Source organism: Phasianus colchicus, chromosome 5, assembly GCF_987193195.1.
Source record: "Phasianus colchicus chromosome 5, bPhaCol1.hap1.1, whole genome shotgun sequence".
NCBI lineage: Eukaryota > Metazoa > Chordata > Aves > Galliformes > Phasianidae > Phasianus > Phasianus colchicus.
Genome location: NC_143440.1, coordinates 16452 through 22782, shown reverse-complemented (window position 1 = coordinate 22782; position 6331 = coordinate 16452). Strand labels below are relative to the sequence as shown.

Sequence of the window (6331 nt, the reverse complement as noted above, 5' to 3'; positions counted from 1 at the left end):
ATACCAAGGATAGTTCTCTCCACAAAACATTTGCAGCCACAGCCACAAATATCAACTCCCTTAAAACTGCCAAAATACCTTATTCAATTCCAGGATCATTCTTCAGTCAGGGGCCTTTAGATCCCCAACATAACACCCCAACAACATCACCACCCAGCATTCACTCCCTGATGTCACTCCCTCCAGAAAAGCCCCAACATCACCCTTGTCACTAGAATGACACACCAGAATCATTCTCCAGTATCCCCAATGTCAGCCCCCAGTAATACTACAACATCACCCCAGTGTCACCCCCCTGTTGAACCCTCCCCCAGCAATAACCCAACCTCATCCCCCCAACATTACTCCCTAATATCACCCCACTGTCACAGCAGTGCCACCCCAGTGTCATTCCTTGTATCACCCCAACAACGTTCCCCCAGTATCACCCCCTGATGTCACCTCCAGTCATACTCATTACCTCTCAATGTCATTCCCCAAAATAAACCCAGTGTCACCCCAACAATTTCACCCCAATAATGTCTCCCCCAACGTCACTCTTAACATCACCCCAGCGTCACCCCCCACATCCCCCCAAAACATCACTCCTTGATGTTAAACCCTAGTAATATCCCAACATCAACCCACAACTTCATTCCCCGACATCAACCCAACATCACTTCCTCCAGTGATACCCCAACATCACCCCCAGTGTCACCCCCTAATATCATCCCTGTATCATCCCAATTTCACTCCAGTGTCACCCCCCCAGCTTCACTTCCTGATGTCAATCCCAGCCACACCCCACCAGCACTCCCCAGTATCACTTCCAAACATCACCGCAGCGTCACTCCCTGTTGAAACCCCTCTAGGGTAGGGATAGCCCAATATCCTTCCTAGTAATGTCACCCCAGCAATGTCACTCCTTGATGTTACCCCAAGTGATACCCCAACATCACCACCCAACGTCTCTCCCTTGTCACCCCAACAACATCACCCCAATGTCATTTCCTGATTCCTCCCTCACTTCCCTCCCAGCATCACCTCAATAATGTCACCCCCCCAACAACGTCACTCCTTCATCTTATCCCCCAGAGATACTCTAACATCACCCTACAGCATCACTGCACAACCTCAACCCAGTTTCACCCCAGTGTCACACCAGTGTGCCCCCACCAGTGTCACCCCAACAGCGTAACCCCAATATCACTCCCTTATGTCACCCCCCAGTGAAACTCCAACACCATCCTAGTCATCGCAATGTAACCTACCAGCTTCACTCCAACAATACTACTCAAAAAAACCCCAACATCACCCCCACCAATAATTATCTCCTGTAATGCTGCAACATGATGGAAAATGCAACAACAATAGCAAAAAAGCAAGTCCTAGGTTGCAATAAGTGAGGACTTGCTTAAACACAGCAGCTGTAAACACAAAAACAAGGAACAAAATCTACTTAACTTTAGAAGACCTCAAGCAAGCAGGGACCTCTAGCAAAAGCTGCTCATTCCTGCTGACAACACTTAAATGAGGCCTGGGAGGGGGTGGAGCCAGGATCCACCCCTTTCATCACTCAGGTGCGTTTCGTGCACCTGAGCTCCTCTGGTTTGTCCTTTCTCAATTATTGTTTCAAGCCACAACTTAGGGTTTCCACTACATTCCCCCCAACAATATCACTCCAACATCACTCCCTGATGTCCCCCCATGATATTCCAACATCACCCCTCAGCATCACCCCCCCACATCATCCTAGCCCAGTGTCACCCCAGTGTCACCCCAGTGTCACCAGCAGAGTCACCAATTTTAGAAAGTCAGGCAGTTTTACCAATTGCCTTTGAGGACAGACTTGAATCAAAATATGCGTGCCATTGTTGCTCATCCACTGATAAAACTCCCCTTGCCAGACAGGCAGATCCAATCGCCAGCTTGTTACTAGTCTTTTTTTTTTTTGCTTCAGGCCTTATGGGAACAGTTAGGTCACAGCCTGAAGCAGTGATTGAGCACCTGGTGAAGGGTGTAGCCAGCCCTGTGAGCACAGGTGGAAGCAATTCACCTATGGGACCGGATAGGGCTGACCTTGGCTCCACCCCCTCCCTGACCACATTTAAGGGCTGGGAACAGTAAGGGCAGCATCTCTACCTGGGGGTTGTCTCCTTGGGAGTGAGTGCAGACCTTTGGAAAGTGGTGAGTGATTCATGTGTTACTGGATGTTGCCGCCGTGCCTTGTTACTGATGTTGCCGCCGTGCCTTGTTACTGATGTTGCCGCCGTGCCTTGTTACTGATGTTGCCGCCGTGCCTTGTTACTGATGTTGCCGCCGTGCCTTGTTACTGATGTTGCCGCCGTGCCTTGTTACTGATGTTGCCGCCGTGCCTTGTTACTGATGTTGCCGCCGTGCCTTGTTACTGATGTTGCCGCCGTGCCTTGTTACTGATGTTGCCGCCGTGCCTTGTTACTGATGTTGCCGCCGTGCCTTGTTACTGATGTTGCCGCCGTGCCTTGTTACTGATGTTGCCGCCGTGCCTTGTTACTGATGTTGCCGCCGTGCCTTGTTACTGATGTTGCCGCCGTGCCTTGTTACTGATGTTGCCACCATCTTTCCCTTTTTTTGGCATCTTGACCGCTTTCAAGGGGTGGAAACCATAAGGGCATCATCTCTCCATGGAGACTGCTTCCTCTGTGGTGTGGGGTGATTGTTGTTGGAATAGGGTAACTGATTCTTTTTTCATTGTTGGATTGTAATCTCCCTTTCTGGGGGGTTCCTGACCACACTTAAGGTCTGGCAGCAGGATGAGCAGCTATTGTACCTGGTGAATGTTTCCTTTAGAGCATGGAGTGAACCCTTAGAACAGGGTGAGTGATTCTTTATTTCAGGGTTGCAATCTCTCCTTTTTTTGGTAGATCTCGCCCCCACTTAAGGGCTGACAGCCTTAAACGTGGTATCTATCTTTGGCGACTGTCTCTTTGGGAGTGTGGGGCGAGGTCTGGTCCTTGAGAAAGGGCGAGTGATTCTTTCTTATTTCAGGGCTGTGATTTTTTCCCATTTTGGGGGCATCCTGACCACATTTAAGTGCTGGCACCTGTAAGGACAGCGTTTATCTCTGTAGACTGTCTCCTGTGGAGCATGGGCAAGTGTTGGTTCTTGAGAAGGGGGTAAGTGGTTTCTTTATTTCAGGGCTGTAATCTCTCTCTTTTTTTTTTTTTTTTTTTTTTTTCCTCTAGTGTCCTGACCACATTTTAAGGGGTGGAAGCCACAAGGGCAGCATCTCTACCTGGAGACTGCTTCCTTGGCAGTGTGGGCTGAGTGTTCATCCTTGGAATGGGGTAACTTATTCTTTTTTTTATTTCAGGGCTGTGATATCCCCTTCTGGGGGTATCCTGACTACATTTAAGGCCTGGCAGCCATAGGTGCAGCATCCTGGCGGCATCTTCCCTGGGAGAGTGGGGTGAGTATTTGGAACGGGGCATGTAATTCCTTCTTTATTTCAGGGCTGTGAGCTCCACCTTTTTGGGGGGATCCCAAACTGGATTAGAGCAGCTGTATTTGCATGTTTGTCATCACAATGCCCTTTTTTCTTCTCTAAGGGAGATGAAGGTGTTATCTCCCTTTCTCTGATATGGTGATTGAAGGATTGACACATGTTTCTTTCTTTCATTGCTCCCTCATTTCTGGAATGCTTCAATCAGCCTCAGGATAATGCTGGTTAGCTGACTGAGCATTGCTGTTGTGGGAATGCCCAGAGCTAACATCCTTTTCCATAAAGAGGTTCTTCATTCTCCAGGTCTTTTAAGCAAATATTTCTGAGCTTGTTATCTTCTGGTTCCACCTGTGTTCACCATTTCATGGTTCTTACAGCATGATCTCAAACCTGGGGCTCCAAACATGGTTTGTGTGCACCTCTATCATCCCATTTCATGACTGTAGTTAAGAGTGTTATGCACTGTTTCCAAGCATACAAAGTTGTTTAAAGGCATTCTGTGCACCCTTACATGTAATAAATCAGCTGATCTCTTTTTTTTTTTTTTAGCTTGATGGGGTTTAGGGATTGCTGGAGTTTGTCTCATCAGGGGTGTAAGCACTCTGAGATCTACTGAGCAGGTAACAGAGCATTCCAAGCCCCATGTTTGTGCACTAGCTTGTATGCAGGCAGGTTTCTAGTGGCTGTGGGAAGCTCACTTAGGGATCAAATGGGTTGCAGGCGGCTCACCTTTCTCCATGGGGTCTATTCTCCCAGCCTGCTGCACTACACGGCTGATGATAGAGTGAGGTGCTTTGGCCAGGACCTGAAGAACACTCCCAGAACGTAGTGGCCATCTGCTTCATCCTCACTGAGCATAATATGGTCTGCACCACTCGAGCATAGTGATAACAGGTATTCTGTTCCTATTTTGTCTGGTTCTCTCCCATATCTCCCTTACAAATTTGTCAATGGTAATGGATCCCCAGGCATTGTTCTCAGAGCACATTGTGACTGACCACCTTGGGATCCTACAGTCCTTTCTGTTTGAACAGCAGATCTGACTTCATCTTTATAGAAGGCCAAGGATTGTCCTCTTTTGGACCACTGTACTCAGCATCACCCCAGATATCTCCATCCTAATTGTCTGGAGATCCTATTAGTTTCCTAATCTCTATGACACCCAAATCCCCATCCCTCGTCCTTCCATCCCCTGTCCCCCATTCAATAGCTCTACAGCTCTGGTTCCCAACAGTGTGATGAAGTGAGGTCCCTGGTCTGCTGAATACTGGGACTTGTCCAGAGAGGCTCTGTGATACAGCTAGATCAGGTTGCCCAGAACCTGGCCCAGCCTCACCTTGGAAGGGACAAGGCATCCATCGTGTGTCTGAGTAACCTGTTCAACTGTGTCACCACCCTCACAAGATTTTCTTTATATCTAACCTAAATTTTTTCTCATTCTTCCCTTTAGGTATTGAAAGGCTGTTACCAGGTCACCTCAGAGCCTTCACTTCTCCAGGCTGAACAGCCCCAATTTTCTCTCTTCATAGGAAAGGCATTCCATCCCTCGGTTCATATTTGTGGCCATTCTCTGTATGTACTCCAACAGCTCTATGTCTGTGTCCTACACTGCAGCCATCCAAATCCAGACACAGCACTCCAGGTGAGGCCTCACCAGCGTAGGGCAGAGGGGCAGGATCATCTCCCTTTGCCTACTGACCACGCATCTTTGGGTGGAACCCAGCATACAGTTGGCTTTCTGGGCTGGGAAGGTACATTGCTGAGTGCCCACTACTCAGCCTGTTGAGGTCTCTCTGGATGGTGTCCCATCCCTCTGGTGTGTCACTGCACCCCACAGCTCGGTGTCATTAGGGTGCACTTGACCCCCACTGTCAGTGTCAGTGATGAAGAGGCAATCCCAGCTGTTTATACAAACTCGGCAAAGAACCCCTTGAGAGCAGCCCTGCAGAGAAGGATGTGTGGATCCCAGTGTATAAGAAGCTGGACATGAGCTAGCAGTGTGCACTTGCATCCTGGAAAGACAACTATATCCTGGGCTGCATTAAAAGAAGAACAGCCAGCAGAGAGAGGGAGGTGATTTTTTTTTTTTTTTTTTTTTTTTTTTTTTTTTTTCCCCCTCTACTCGGCTCTCGTGAGGCACCATCTGCTTAACTGCATCCAGGCCTGGAGCCCCCAGCACAGGAAGGACTTGGAACTCTCAGAGTGGGTCCAGAGGAGGGCACTAAGATGATCAGAGGCCTGGAGCACCTCTCCTATGAGGAAAGGTTGAGGGAAATGGGCTTGTTTAGACTGGAGAAGAGAAGGCTCTGGAGAGACCTCATTGTGGCCTTCCAGTACTTGAGGGAGTGGATAAACAGGAGGGGAAACAGCTGTTTATGAGGGTGGATCAGGATAGGACAAGGGGGAGTAGTTTTAAACTAAGACAGGAGAGGTTTAGGTTGGATATTAGGAGGAAGTTTTTCACTCAGGGTGGTGATGCACTGGAACATGTGCCTTGGAGTCACTTCCAGGAGGATCTGCTCTGCGATCATTCACAGCACAGAGGTGAGACTGACATGTTGATAGTTCCCAGGGTCATCCTTTTTATCCATAATAACAGGTGTGCTGTTGCCTTTTTTCTACTCACCAGGGATTTCACCTGACTGCCACAACTTCTCAAATACCATTGAGAATGGCTTGTTGACTGCATCAGCGAATACCGTCGTGACTCTGGGATGCATTTCATTGGGACCCATAGACTCCTGGATGTTCAGGTTCCTCAGGTGATCCCAAACCCTATCTTGACTCTCAGTGTGGGGCAGGGAGGTTGTTGGTGGGGGTGGCATTGCTTTCTCAATCCCCACCTGCACAGCCAAAGGTGAGGGCTGTATA

General features: G+C 48.7%; 1 long non-coding RNA gene across 1 annotated transcript; it reads left to right on the top strand.

The window, feature by feature from the left end:
• Positions 1-4008: 4008 nt before the first annotated feature.
• Positions 4009-5486, top strand: LOC149917653 (uncharacterized). The gene is made up of 3 exons (XR_016467219.1): positions 4009-4080; positions 4181-4354; positions 4911-5486. It is a non-coding gene; the product is annotated as an uncharacterized LOC149917653 (long non-coding RNA).
• Positions 5487-6331: the final 845 nt, after the last annotated feature.